The following is a 16351-nucleotide window of genomic DNA, read 5'->3' as shown; positions in this document are numbered from 1 at the left end:
ATAGTTTAAGCTGCCGCGGTGATCAATGCAAACGGAAGTTAAAGAGTGGGATCTTGAGCGTGTTCCCATGAAATCGGCCATAAACAGCCGTCCTGTGTCAGCTGGGTGAGACAGAGCTGCTGCAGTGGATCCGGGGCACGACTACAACAAATGATAAAAACACACTGACCTCCTTTTCAAGCCGTCATTTCCCCATCAACTATCTCTGTTGCTTGCACTGGACAAAGAATCATGTATTTGCATAGACTGCGACACATGCTATCAACAATAGCCTGTTTATGTTAGTAGTCTGGCATGTGTTAGTCTTTTATTTTCCTCCATGTTCTTGTGTTGATCCACATTATTTGCCTGCGTACACACTGTGTCATACATTGCTCATCATCACAGCTATATTGCACATACACTCCGATGAAAATGGGTCAAGTTTGTTGTCCCGGAGGCCCTGTTAGTGTGTGTGCGTGTGTGTGCGTGTGCAGCCTCAGTGGACACTAAATGATGCTGTCTCTCCCCTCCAACACTCGGCTGCTCTCAGAGTCTGAACCCTGAAACTGCAGCAGATATATTAGGAGGGTTATATGTTATAAGAATGACTGTAGGAAATGGGAATATGGCTGTTATGCAAGTCTCCTCCTCACACTGTGAATCACAGTGCAGCAGCTTGATTGGTGCTGTGCAGCTCTCAGGTGCCCGGGGGTGGATGAGTAATGTTGTGTTTCACATGGAGAGCCAAGCAGGGGAGATGTATAAGGCCACTAATGATGCCTCAGTCCCCTCTTGCACCACAGACACACACACACACACACACACACACACACACACACACACACACACAGATACCTGGAGCTGTCCATGTAGAAGAACAGGTGAAACTTAGCGTCACATGAAAAACTTAGAAACCAATATCATTACTGTTTGCTTATTAAGCCTACGTTATTGATTTTAATTACAGTAACAGAGTCACAGTCAATACTGTGTTTCTTTCATTCACGAAAAGGCAACAAATCATTCATGACATGTGTTTGAAGATTTGAATAGACAAACTAGCTGGCAGTGTTTCCTGTACAACCGGCGGCTGCAGAGTTCGCTGATATTTCCGGTCACTTGTTCCACTTAAGTATCTTAAAGTACAACCAAGCTCAGGGCTTTAATGTAGAAACTGAAAGATGTGAAAGTTTGTTATTCAACAATATCCTACATAGTGTTTACAGTTTACTGCATTTCATTCATTCTGTGTCATACATCAGTAAATTAACAGGGTGTCACAGGGTGAGGCTGTGGTATGCTTTGACCTGAGCTACTGCAGAGGCAAGTGTGTGTTCTGTTTAATAATAGACACCAATTTACTGTGAGATAATGAACCTGGGTAATGGAGGAGGGGATGTTCAGCCTGTGTTCAATTTACTCAACAGGGTGAGAAGCAGCGGATGATGGGAAATCACTGTGTAATTAAGTGCACAATGTAAATGCAGTAATTGTAGATTAATAACAACAATATTTATCCTACAACACTTCACTCACGCATTTGTCATGGATGTAAAGCAGGTGTAGTAACAGATGAATTAACCTGGTGTGGATTGTTGTTTGAGGCTGTGGTATGATTGCAAAAGCCCTTGGTTTGTTAGGTTTAACTGTGCTTAAAATTAGTGCCATAGAGTGCAAATAGTGAGCCTTTGATTGTGAAACTGTTTGCATGAGTCTCCCATGTTTGTGCCAAAGCAAAATCACACATAACCACAGTGTTGTAGTAAAACAGGTACCAATTTTAACTTAGTTAAATCCTCAGGTTATTAAGCAGATATTGGATCTGACTTGTGATTGTTTCCATTATCAATTGAGTTATTTCTAAAGAAAATTATGAAAAATATACATCACAAATTCAAAAACCTCAAGGTCCAGTCCTTGAATTGCTTATTTTGTCCAACTAGTAGTCCAAAACACAAACAAATTCAGTTGACAGTGACAGAAAAAAAGATAAGTTGATTATAAAAATTGTTGACAATTCATTTTCTGTCCATTGGACTTATTGTTCAGCACTGGTGATTATTTTTGGAAAGTAAACGTAAAAACCTGTCATCAGTACTTCGTATGTGTATCAGGTCTCAAGGTAAGGAAATTGCCTGGAGTCAGGATTGAGTTGAAGTCATGTGACTCGACTTCCGTCCTCTTCTGTTTACAGTCTTCAGTGTTAATGTAACAGCTTGCAGACAGCTGCTGCTTTGCTCTGGTCAGATGGTCTAATGACAGAACAACCAGACATCTTTGAGTACAGTCAGAGTCACCTGTGACAGTCTTAGTGGTAAGTTGACACCTGCATGGTGACTGACCCTCTGCTGGAGACGAAGGCTCCATCATTTGTAACTTTAGATCAGAGTCCACTCTTTTGCTATTAAAAATGCCCGGTGCTATCCAGATGCCCTGATGCTATCCACGTCTTCTACTTCGATCAAGTGCGTTCGCCGTCTGCTCAACACTGTCGGGACAAGGCGAGCAGCAGCTGGCTGCCCCAATGAGTCTGAAAGCTTCTCATGGATATCTTTTACATGGCAACAATCACCCCATTGTTGTCCTGCTACATGCGACTCCCCTAGCAACAAACAGTAGAAAATATGCATCAGCAGTTTTTTTTCACAGCAGTAGTTGTGGGCTGCAGTGTGTGTGTGTATTTGTCTGTATTTGTGTGCAAGTGTGTGTATGTGAGAGCGAGAAAGAGCAACTCCACCTACTTTAACCTCCATGACTGTAAGGACACAAAGAAAGCCATTGAGGGGATCAAAGACTCAGTGATTGAGCCGGACTGGAATTTAGAGCACTGAACTACAACTGTTTAAGCTGCTCAGCCTGTGAGTGTGTGGGCATCGTAGTGTCTGCAGCTCCTGTTTTTCTATTGTGTATGTGAGTGTATGACAGCAACAGAGTGCAAAAGATTTGCTTTGTACAGATGCTGTACACAAGACGGCATGCAGTGCATGGCATTGATCTCAGAAATGTGTCCGTCACACAGAGTATTGATAGTTGGTATCAAAGGACAGATTCATAGTGTTTTTTACTTATTTTGTATTGATTTGATTAAAACACATTTTATGGCTGTCTGTGTTTTGACAGCATTTAACATTTGAGACATTTGGCTCATTTTTGTTAAATTATGAAAAAGTGTCTTGTAGAAAAGACATTTTGTAAGTTTTTTCTCTTAAGTTGAAAGAATTACCAAAGTAAGGCCTTTACACACTGGGGATGTGACAAATAAGTGACACAAAAATGCAAAATACTTGCCCGCATCAAAACTAGTCATACTGGCTCCAATGCGAAATTGGAACAGTTGCAAATGGTTGCAATGGGTCCACCATTGAAGTTGGGGAGTCACCTCCGTTCTGCACAACTAGATTGGTGGATGCCTTTTTTCGGAGCAAAAGCTCAGAAAAATCGATCTTGTTCCAAAAAAATTTACATAGCTTTTTTACTGCGTAATACTCACATTCTGCATAAAAATACTCAAAACAATGTTGTCACAATAAAGTAATATCTAAACTCGGATACAGTAACTTAAAAAATATTGATTTTCAATACCACAGGGAAACATTTGACGTTGACAGCAGACCGTTTAAAATTTCTATCACAAGATAAATATAACAAGGCTATAACATGGCAACGACTTTTCGTGGTTTGTACCTCGCAAGAAAAGAGCGTCCCCAGTGTATTAAAGCTTTCAGCAGATTTGAGGGCTGCATGAATGTGGCTTTGTGAGGCTGTACTTATGCACAGCGGTGCTTCAAGATAAATGCTAAGGCCAGTATGCTAACATGCTGATGTTTAGCAGGTATACTGTTTACTGTGTTCCCCATCTTATTTTAGCACATTAGCATGCTAACATTAATGAATCTGTGCTTAAAACAAGGTACAGTCGAGGCTGATGGGAATGTCTCTAATTTAGCAGATAATTGGTCATAAAGTATTGGACACATTAAAATTTGGACCTAATGATGGTGCTAGAGAGCAGGTCAGTTGATTCTGAGGGGGACGTGTACATCTGTACCAAATTTCATGGCAATCCGTCCAATAGTGGTTATCAGAGAGACCGACAGAGACTGTCATTGCTGACCGTAGAGCCTCGCCGATAGCATAGCTACAAGCATGTTGGTGTTGAAACTCAGATGTCATATCGGCACTATTGATAAATTTCAAGTGACACACAGCCTTTCTCAGAGCCTATAATGCATGCCATCTGCACAGTCCCTTTAAATGCCTACAAACATATCACATGTCCAGTAAAGCAGACAGATTGCACAGCTCCATGTAGTAATTTTCTTTACTCCTTAATTTGATTGCTGTCTCGTTCTCTGCTGTAACTGCTCGGGCTGGTAAGTGGATGTGTGGATTTTCTAGTGACTAGCGTCCATCCCGCCGCCTGTCTGCGATGCTACTTCTCCTGCTGCTGCTGCTGTGGAGAGGCAGGTTTTCATCTCGGCAGCCTGTTCTATACTGAGAGAGAGCGAGAGACATGAGAGATTATGGTCCTGCCTGCATCTCTCAATCTAGGTCACAGAGCATCAGGGGGCAACACGCCTGGCTCATTTAGCCTGTGAGTCACACTGGGCCAGGACTGCTGCTGGGGATCTCTCTCTCTCACCCAACCACCCGGACACCACCACTGCCTTCTTTTTATCTGTCTGTCAGTGCCTTACTTATTGACAACAATTCCACGAAAAGACCAAAACCAACAATGCATTATTCCGTCTCTGTGCTTCACAACCTTGTCTGTGGCACTCAGCCCCAAGCCCGTTTGTTAATTTTCATTTCCTGAAACAGCTGGGGACTGTAGTTTCATTACACAAAGAGAAGTAAATAGTGCATTTGTTTGGGACTATTTTCAGTCGTGCATTAATATACAGCTAGAAGGGCACTTGGAGAATGCAGACCTCCACCAAGGCCAAATGCCCTATCTCGCAATGTAAACAAAATAATAATAATGTGTGTATCCACCCTGTCAGATCTGCTCCAAAATGTAATGTGGTCTTCCTTGGCCCATGCTGCACCCTTCCACCAAGGTTCATGAAAATCGGGACAGTAGTTTTTCCATGATCCCTCTGAAAAACAGACAAACAAACCAACAAACTGAACCAAAAACATAACCTCTTAAGCAGAGGTAATAAGTGCAGTAATGAGTATTTATGGCAGCTGGATGGTGTATGTGGGATCTAGAGCTGAAATAGTTAAAGTAATCAATCAACTGACAGTTAACCGTCAACTAATTTGATAAATGATACATTGTTTGTCATTTTTCTCAGCAAAAATACCACATTTAGCCAATTTTCTGCTCGTGAAATGTGATTGTTTGTTCTTTGTCATACATGATAGTAAGCTGATGATCTATGAGTTTTAGAAAATCATGGATAATTATAACAAGAACCTTTCACTGTTTTCTGACATTTTATAGCATAAACAATAAATTGATAGAATAATTGGCAGATGAATGCATAATGAAAATAATTGTGGGTTTCAGCCCTAGTGGCATATTAATTACAGTGTATGTCCATTATGATGAAGGAACGTGTCAGCCAGTAGAACAATGTGGTCTACTGATGTGTTTTTTCAAGTTTTTGGACACAGTAGAGGAAGACTGATCAATATCAGGCTTTGGATACACAGACAGTACTTGTTCGAAGAATTAGTTCTTTGCTGGTTTTGATTTTTTTTGTTGGATTTCTCGACAATAACAAAAATGAAAAATATCACCAAATATATCCTTCAGGGCTGGAAAACACTGACTGTGTGTGTGTGTGTGTGTGTGTGTGTGTGTGTGTGCAGCCCATATGTGTCGCTGTGCTTACGCGAGCAGTTATTCATGCATGTGTGTACACGCAGCATTGACAGAGACAGGAAGGAAGCTGATTTATCCTATCTATTTAAAAGCTCATTAACTGTTGCAGAGGAGCTGTACTCTGATCTCCAGCCAGCGCTCCAGGCCACAGACTTTGTTCGTTTTACACTACAAAAAACAGAAGGACTCTTCTGCCGTCCATGTCACACAGAAACACAACAACAGCATTCATATTTTTTTTCTAACGTTTTTGGAAATGAATGACAAGTATTATATAACACCTCATGTGTCTAATTTCCCGTGCACACAGACCCCCACATAAACACTGAGGATGCATTGAAGCCTTGTGTACAAAACAGACTGAATAATTTAGATGAGATTCGAGCGCACACCTCCACGCGGACACGCACCGTCAGCTGGGTAGCTGAGCCATCTCACTTTCAAGTCCACAGTGAACTGCAGGTGGGCTCTGGACCTCTTCTGGCTTTAAAGCTGTGCTTCACCAAACCTTCTAGGGATTCAAATCAACCTCCCTCTCATCTGTTTGTTTTCTTACTTCTGCAGCTTGTGTCTGAAAGTAAAACAACACAAAGCGATGACAGTGGTGGAAGGAAAGCATTAAGTAGTGGTCAGGTCACTGTGCTGTTCACTGAATTATTAAGAAATGCCAAGTCCGACTGCCTGCAGCACGTGCCTCAGACTCTGCACACCAGTGAGTCCACTGCCATTTGATCCAAGTTTCTGTTTACCCTAGCTGACTTTGCTTTCTACTTTCTGTCAACAGACTGAGCTCGCTTGTAGTGGTATATGTGAGTTGTGCAAATGAACATGGTCACAAGTAATGATTGATTTAATCTGTTTGTGTGATGATATTTCAGTAAATCATATAATCAGGCTGAAACGATGACTGGACTGACAAAGAGTAAAATCTGTTAAATTTTTTAGCAAATTAAAAGGTCAAACATTCTCTGGTTCCAGCTTCTCCAACTACTCCTGTTTCATATTGTAAATGGAACATTTGTGGGTTTTAGATTGCTGGTTGAACAAAACTAAACATTTGAAGATGTCACCTTCTGCTCTGGGAACTTACTCTATGTCCTCATTTATTATAGTGATCACTTGAATAAAAGAGACCAATCAATGATAAAAATATAACAGGCCTTTTTTTAATGGAAGATATTTTGACTTGGCGTTTAGCTACTTTGATTTTCGTGTCCTGGTATCGTGCATGCTGGCTCACTGAGCCTGTTCATGCCTTGTATTAGCATGTCACTTACGCTAGGAGGTCAAAGGGCCCTGCGCACATTTAAAACATCCATACTCTGTAAGTAGCAATATCTTCGGTAAAGCCGAAGATATCGCCATCAGCAGAATTTTACATGTCTCCCTCCATAGGACAAAACAATGGACAGGCATGCAACACTTTGTCCAGCTTGGTGTAAAATGGGCAAGTTATAGAGCGTTAGCATGCTGTCACCAAAACAACCACCACGTCCTGCATTGATGATGTAATCCATGTCAGGGACACATCAGAGTGCTTTAGCATTGGTCAAATGCGTCTCAGACCACCTAGGAAAGTGATTTGAGTGATCAGATCATCGTGAGTCTTGATGGGGGTTTACACTTGTATTTAGCGCTGTCCACTTGTGATTGGATCACCCAAGATGCATGTTAATACCAGGTCTAAAGAGGCTCACTGTCACTTTCACTGAGACAGTTTAATACAACAGAGCCATCATTACTGTGTTATTTGTAAAACCTGTGCTTTTCCTACATTGACAACTCAAAATGTCTGCTGTGAAAAAAACAATTGTTTGTGGTTGCAGCCCTAAACAACAGTTTCTGCAGCCAAAAATGACATAATCATATTGCTTTTTTTAATCTGACCAACAATCCAAAACCCAAATATATTCTGTTAACAAAAAGAAAAAACTGAATCGTCGCATATGAGAAGCTGAAATCAGTGAATGTTTTGCATTTTTGCATTTATAATTGACTTGGCTGTTAAACATTGTTGAACAATATATATATGTTTGTAAACTGACCGATAAACAGCTCCCGTCCGTAAATGTATTTAGTCCCACTCCTCATCCTTTAGTTGCTTCCTGAGGTTTGTATCGTCACCATGGTTTTACATCTCAAATTCCCTCATGCAGCACCGCATGGACCTTGTTGCTATGAACATGGCCCATATGGTGCCCCTTCCACCACCACCCCACACCCCACTTACACACACACACACACACACACACACACACAATTTAACTTCGTGAATTCTCCATAAAGCCTCTCCAGATTAGAACGGCCATATGTTTGAGCCGCACGTTCGGTAACACAATTGAATGCTCTGCTAAGCTGTTAAAACCATTACAGAGGAAACATGAGGTTTCTGCCACCCCATCATAAGTCATTGACATGAGATGCTGCTCCAATGGCTGCTCCATATGTGGTGGAGAAATGTAGCTGAGAATACCTCAGTATCCCATAAAGCATAGCGTGCAGATCAAGGCGTCTAGGCGATGCTCATCAACCCATGAAATCAGAAACTATGTGACCAATGACCATGTTGTATTTTTGTCAGCCATTAATTGAGTTAGTTGTAATAAAAGTCACTGGAGTTATCCTTCCTGGTTCATGACATGACATGACACCTCTGACCTGAAACAAGAACTGATATTAGTTCCTGTCCTTTGAATTATTTTACTGGACTTCCTATTATGTATTTACTGTACTGTTAATCTCTTGTTGCATTATATTCCTTTTTATTTTGTTCTCTGCTACTGTAAAAACGTTTCATTCATTCTTTGTAAATGTCTTATCTCCCACCTACAGTATAGCTTCTGTAGCAGTCAGTTGTAGCAGTGTTTTTGAGGAGGAGGGATCTCCTTTTTGAATTTCCTCTCTTGATGTTTCCATTTTTTTCCTCGTGTGCTGTGGTGTTTTTGAAGTTTTTCTCTTGTCTGTCTAGAGTGGTTGGGCAGGAAATGCTGCTCTTGAGAGCCTATAAAGCACACAGAGACATTGTATGTGGAAGTGGGCTGTACAAATAAACTTGACTTGACTTGACTTGACTGCAGCATCTGCTCACCAGATCATTTAAGTGACACTGACAAAGACAGTCTCTTGAGCTTAACAGGCAGCGTTTTACCTCTTTTTCCACACACGTAGGTTCGTCAGCTGGAATTTTTAGTTGATATCAATGGAAAAATATAAATTCCTGTAATGTTCCTGTGCATCAGAGACATCCATATCATTTGATTTACATAATGGCCTTCTCGCAGTGTTTCATGGTAGTGTGTAATCCACAGGAGAATACACTCATGTTGTTGTGTGTTTGTAACAGCTTTTCCATTAAGCATTGAAGCGTGTAGCATGAAGCATGTCAGTGTAGTGTGTCAGCTGTGTCAGCCACGCCCTCCTCTTTCACTCTTACTGCTGTGCACAGACAGAGAAGAAAGATTTGACAAGAGGAGGTTGAACCGAGCTGAGTCACTTCTTCTTTTCAATTAACTTGCTTTACTTCTTTGCTTTTCTGCTTTGTAGCCCCTGTTATTACTCCAACTGGCCCTAAAGGCCTTTGTGTGTGTGTGTGTGTGTGTGTGTGTGTGTGTTGTCACTCCCTGTCAGTGTTGAGTTTAACGACTGTGAGGAGTGAAACATGAATCATTCTGTTACCTGAGTTGGCCGCACCCTGCCTGCTACTCCAGAGGGGGAGTATCACTTGAGACCTGCAGAGAATGTGTGTGTGTGTGTGTGTGTGTGTGTGTGTGTGTGTGTGTGTGTGTGTGTGTGTGCGTGCGCGCATGTGTGTTTGCATTAAGGCTTTAGTCTTATTCCAGCACTTCTTTCACTCACCAGTGCCTGTAATACCAGTTTTCTTTGTCTGACTTACCACTGTATATTTACTATACCTTCTCCTCAAGAACTGCTGCATGGTGAAAGAATAATGTGCATTTTATATTTTTCCTTATTAACCTACAGTTGTTGAGACATTTGCCTCGACTGTTTGTGCTGCACGATCATTGAAATATTATTGAAATTGCAATATGGCCAAGTGCAGTATCCAAATTGCAGGAGATGCAATTTTTTGATAAAAGTAAAATGTGTCACAAAATAAATGAAGCATTGTGGCGCTACAGAAATGCCCCAGCCCACAAATTATATTCCAGATTAAAAGGAACCCGTTTGTTTCGTACAGACCCCAGCAAAAATCACATAATCATCATTTTTTAAAACATTTTTCTCAGTCAAAATGAAATGTAAAAATGATCATTGCAATAAAATTGCGACTCATCACAATTGCAATATCTGTCAAAGTAATCACTATATATCACTATACTTTTTTAAAATTTATTATATTTTTAGCAGATCTTGCAGTTAATATACCAAAAAGGTGAACAATGTTAAACACTGCTTCGGTACGATGAGTTTAGTTTGCTGTGGAGTATATTTTACTTTTTACTGAGTCACTGTATTCAAGTCTTAAGGACAGTAAGAGTCACAGTTTTATTGGCCTTTGTCATATTGACATAGAGATTAGACATTTAACTGTCTTGACTGAAGCAATGGTAACAGGACATGTTACTTTGTAAGCAGTGCCACAACAGTGTTTAGGATGATGTGTTGAAATTCACTTTCCCACTGAATAAAAAACCTGTCAACACCTGCTAACTTTTGGCTTTTTAGTGTAATGCCAAAGGTTACAATTGGCATTCACACCTGGGTCAAATGACAAAGGTATTTATCGGCTCCGGATCTGATTGGTATTGATATTAACACAACACCCAGGTGTACATGCCAATTTTCACCCCTTAACCAGTGAGATGCAATGGCGCGCCACCACAAAACACCTTCCATCTCTGCCCAAGCAGTGCTCAAACATCGCTCCAAATTAGTCTGCTCTGAATCTGACAGAGAGACTAAAACAGTAACAGAACATAAAAATACCATGTTGCTCTCTACTGTTTACTAACCCTGTTTTCTGGCCCGTCCTTGACATCAGATGTGACACACCGAAAACCAGAAAGGCATACTTGTCTGCTGCTGTCTGTAGCCTATTTTTAGCGGGTTTCCCCATGTCAGAAAAAACTTGCATACATGGGGTAATTTTGGTGGGAAAGCATATAAGCAATTAGGAAAAACTGTAGTAGTTAATGGCTCTATTTCTGCTGAGTCCAAAGACTAGCCTATGTCAGGCTTAATTTTGGAAAATGTGTATAAAATGATGCACAGGACACTAAGAACATTTCCATTTGATGCAATGATGCAGCCATAAACATGCATCTAGTCTTAGGGTTGATGTTTCAGTCAGCTCAAACATTACACCTTGAATGAAGAACTGGACCAGTTTTACCTTGAATATGTATAAACTTATGAAAATGTGTTAAAATGTGAAATATGAATGATTTTTCCAATCTTGAGGCTAGCCAGAGGGAAATCAAAGTAAATACAAGGAGGGTTAATAAAGATGTAACAGGTTTTGATTGTGGTCAACACTGTCATCTTAAATGTCAGTCACACGCTCTGTGGTGTAACTACTCAGATCTGTTGCTTAAGTAAATACAGCAACATCCCAGTGTAGTAATACACTGTAATAAGTGAAAGTCCTGCATTCAAAATGTCACTCAAGTACAACAGTGATGGCATGAAAGTAAACTTCATGGTGCAGTCAGCAATTCTAACCCTATACACTCAAATTCAGTGAATATCTCCTCATGGTCCACAGCTCTGTAGATAGAAACGAAGCAAAGTGGCTGGGACTAAGTTACACAACACTGTGCTGGCTGCTCCCCCTCTACCACAGCCTCGTCCATGAGTAGTGGAGCTACACCTTAATGGTAATGAAACGTAAATAACATCAGAGCTTCTGAAGGAGCACAAACAGGCGGGTGTATTTGTTTGGGTGTTGAATTCAAATATCAACAATCGTTCTCTGATCTCTTAGGTAGAGTAGAATTATAAAGTAGCATAAAATGAAAATACCCAAGTGAAGTACAAGTACGCTAAAATTGTGCTTAAGTACAGTACTGATTAAATATGCTTAGTTACATTTACCCACTGGTCACACATTTTACCTGCCTACCTCTTGCAGCAGCCTGGTATGGACATGCACTCTGAACTGTCAGCTCCTCCTCTGAGATTTGTGGTCGTTCACAAGCAGACAGCAAGTACACACACGTGCAGACACACACCTGTCATTCCATATATGTAGATGATTAGATACAATCCCAGATGTAATTGTCAAACCACTTCTCACTTTGCCTACATGCTACACAATGACTTTTATTGCCAGTGCAGTTTGTCACATGGTGGTCGCTTCTCTTACTTTTCTAACAAAGAGAAATATAGCTGGATTTGGTTTTGCATGCTCAGCAGGAAAACTCAGACTGTCTCACTGTCAGAGGGAGTGAGATTGAATACTGGAGAACATGACATCATCCTCCTTCGCAGGAAACATGTATGTGTGTGAAAGAGAAACGGAGTGAGGCAGATGTTACACATACTTCCTTACTTATGCAGTGTTATGTTGTCTAAGTTTAACAGTTAATCATGTTAAACATTGTCAGGCGTGTGTCCGGTAGCTGTGGTCAGACTGGTGTGTGTGTGTGTGCGTGTGTGTGTGGACACAGTTGAGTGGGTGATCTTTGGCTGAGGGAGATGTTCGGCCTGCTGCTAAGAGGAGGCAGCTGGGAGGTTTCAGTAGTGTGTTTGTTCTATCTGCAGATAAAAATGTGACGGCTCTTTTGGCTCCAGGAAGGTTAATTTGACAAATAAACAACAACCCCCCCTCATGAAAACAACACACGTGAACTCAACAAATACAGAGATGGAGCAGAGGGAGCCTGCTGTAGCACTCACATAATAAAAGTGTAGATTGTAACTGACTTATTACATTTGGAAGATCTGACTTGGTGTGTGGCGTCTTATCTTCAAACCTTGTTGACACTGTCTGTTTTCTGTGAGATAACAGCTGGAAGCCCCTGTTTTCCCTGTAATATTTGTAATACTTGGATCATTTTCAGCAAGCAGGTGTCGACATGTGTTTAAAACTGTTATCCCAAGAAAGCAACTGAGTGAGATGCAATGAGGGAAAGGGTAAAAGCAAGGAGAGAGAATAGAGGTCGGCAGCTAATTACTATTCAGACGGAGTGCCCGTGGAGTAGAAGGAGAGAGCAGTCTCGCTGCAATTCAAATAATCCGAGGCTACAGCGAGTGCGAGAGTGTACAAGGCTGTGGAGAAGGCACAGCTTTGATGTTTCTCTCTTCACATTGTGGAAAAATAAAACATAAGCTCCGAGGTGAGTGTCCTCTTCACCGATGCATTTGTCAAACCGAGACAAAAGAGGAGAGCTGTGGGCAGCTTCGTGCGAAGCCTGACTGTTACACTCGTCACTGAAATGGTTTGATTGTGACCTCCACCATCAGGACAGACATGACTGGGTCACTGTGAGAAAGTGGGTTAACGAGTGAGGCCCTCGTCACCTCAGAGGAGCCGTGCTTTGCCTCTTAAGCAGATCTCTTTGACTGAGTGTAAATTGTGAGCAGGCAGGAACAGATCCTCTTCTGAGGTTTGTAATAAATCATTACAAAAAAATCAGTTATCATTTTTAAAGCACTTTTTATACAGAAGGTACAGCTCGGGCTGCTCAACATGTGCCGAATACAAAGAAACAGATATGACAATGGCTTTTATCATTTTCCTCATATTCCAGTTCCCAGTTTGGCCACATTTCATTTCCTGTCTGATATTATGCAGCTCTGTTGAAATGTAGTTCACCGATCAGAAGCACCCCTTGTAGGAGTACTTCACCCATAAAAATGATCATTTGTGTATCAGCTTCTCACCTTATGTTGGATGGAATTTGTTAAGAAAAAAGTTTTTCTTGCATGCCTCCATGGTGGATGAAGAATCCAAAAACATTGATTACCTAAAAGGGTCCACATTTAACAATAGCAAACATTTGTCAAATTATCTGTTTACAAACTCAGACATCTTTGCAGTATGATCCAAATTTTATTTATCCAGTCCTATGCACGGTATTTCACAAACACATGCATTTTCACTAATACCTTACTATTTAAAACACTTCCACAAAAACATCCTCACACATGGATGGGTAACACGCCTGGGCGAGCACATGTATTTGAACTCTGCTCAATGGAATGCACGAGCAGGGTTCAGACACACACACTCACCCAGTTTGCTCACCCCACTTGTTCTTGCAAGTGTTTTAAATCGTAAGGTCTTAGCTAAAATGCGTGTTTTAAGAAAGTACTGAGCATTAGACTGAATAAATAAGACCTGAACAAGTTCTAAGTTTATAAAGGGATGTTTCACACTCTTGAGAACTGGGATAAAATCTTACTTGTTCGGGGTTTTGATTTTTACTCTTCAGTTAGGCTGGGAAAATGTGTTTTAATAGATCAAAGACTTGACTATTAAACCTTGTAATGAGTCAGCCTCCTACCGATATAGTTTTTTTCTTTAATAGCGAACATAATGGATGTCAGAGGTAAAATCTGATGGAGTTGACAAAAAGTCATATATTTATTCATTTTACTGCAGTTGTAGTGAGTAGCCATTTTATTTTTCAAAGTTGCTAAGAGTTCTCTTCATGTTAATTAAAAGTACTCCTTTTTAAACCCTAATTCTTATTTAATTTCAATCAAGAAGGGCTGCAGAGTTGACATGGTAAGGCTGAGACACACCTGATTGCAATACAATTTTAACTATGTATCAAAAAGTATAAAGCTTCCCAGTACTTGTGCAGCAGTCCTGCCTTTTTGGAAACCAGGAAGTGAGACAGGAGTCCTTTGGATATATCTAACTCTTTTTATGCCAATTAAAGGATTTTTTTTGTAGAAATCTGATGGAGTTGACAAAAATCTGGGATCTTTAAAGGGTCAAAAAACATATTTTAAAACAAAGATGATCATAACAGTACATGTTTACACCAATGCTGTCAGTATGTACTGTTTGCTTTAGACTTTGAAGGCTTTTAATACATTTTTAATTGTTTAAAGTTGTGAATTTGTGTCTGGGACAAGAATGTTTGGCACAGGGCAAGTTTAGAAGTTAAAAATAAGACAGCAGATCAAAGTATTTTATAAATCATACTTATTTCATACACATAAATCCTTTAAAAAATATGTTTCACCAGAGAAAATGACATTTGTTTGTTCATAAGTTATAATTTTATGGTTTTTTTTTTTTTTTTTTTTTTTGGTAAGGACTTGATGTGTCCTAATTCACAAGAATGGGTGTGTGATACAGTTTTGCTGTTGGTAAACGTGGTGTCTTTTTGCGTTAACTCATCAAGAATTTTATTTGTTTCTGGATTCTTTGTTCACTATGGAGGTACGCGAGAAAAACATAAGAAGACTGAACACTAATATTCCCTTAAAGGTTTTAACTCTTCAGCTCCCACTGCTGGAGCATGGATCTGATGATGCAACCAGGAAAAAACAGATGAATTTCTCATCATCCAGATGGAAGAGTGATTACTTTGTGATTTAAATGCCAGAGCAGCCCCTCCCCCATCATGGACTCCATCCCTCTCTGTCTCTCTCGCTTTCTCAATTTGATTTCAATTTCAGAGGCTAAATTGGCATTACTGTAAACAATGCAATGTTTCCAGAGCACTTTAGTACAAACCATACAATAAAAATAAACAAGAACGTGACAAAATGGCAGGAAAACAACCGAGCTGTGGATAAGAGTAGCATTTCTCTCTCTCTCTCTCTCTCGCTCTCTCTCCCTCTCCCTGTGTCTCTCTGCAGAGAAACTGCCTGTTCACATGAGCTAAAAATAAATCATGTGACTGAGCGAGGCCAACTGTACCGTTCATGCATTACTTATGGAAGTGTTTGCTTTTTCTTCCCTTTTTTCCTCAGAAAAAAAAAAAATTCCCTGAGTAGATATTGTGTTGGAGTGGGCTCTCAGGTGATATCCTTCAAACTTGAGCACTCTTTGTCAGCTTTGTCAGTCTCAGTGTGTCAGCAGCATGCTGGTTATCTGACTACATGAGCAATTTGCTGAAGTATTGCTGCTCTGGTGTCTGCTGTGTTGAAGAACTGTGATCGATGTAAAGATCTTGTTGACAAAGCTTAAATAGTCAGTAAGCATTTAAATGTAGAGTTGGATCTGTGTTTTGTAGAGCTGCAGCGATTAGTTGATTAATTGCCTAATTGACTATTTTGATAATTGATCAATTGTTTCAATTGTGTCATTTTTTAGGAAAAATGGGAAACAATTTATGGTTCAAGCTTCTCAAATTTACTGCTTTTCTTTGTCATTTAGTAAAGTAAATGAACAATTTTTGGTTTTTGGACTATTGATTAGCCAAAAGAAGCAATTTGAAGGTGCCACTTGGGGCTCTAGGAAATTATAATCAGTATTATTTTTCACAATTTCTTGACATTTTATAGACTGAACAAATGATTGATTTAATGTGAAAATAACTACCAGATTGTTCAGTAATAAAAACCATCATTAATTGCAGCCCTGTAGTGTTTTGTCTTTGATTGAGATTGAGA

At 40.2% G+C, this 16351-nt stretch overlaps 1 protein-coding gene across 2 annotated transcripts in view; it reads left to right on the top strand.

Moving 5' to 3' along the window:
* Positions 1–16351, top strand: part of dip2bb (disco-interacting protein 2 homolog Bb) — a 57235-nt gene that overhangs the window by 632 nt on the left and 40252 nt on the right. The gene's annotated exons all lie outside the window — the stretch shown is intronic.

Source organism: Epinephelus fuscoguttatus, linkage group LG1 (assembly GCF_011397635.1).
Source record: "Epinephelus fuscoguttatus linkage group LG1, E.fuscoguttatus.final_Chr_v1".
NCBI lineage: Eukaryota > Metazoa > Chordata > Actinopteri > Perciformes > Serranidae > Epinephelus > Epinephelus fuscoguttatus.
Note: the sequence above shows the minus strand (reverse complement) of the source record. Positions and strands in the feature narration are given on the sequence as shown.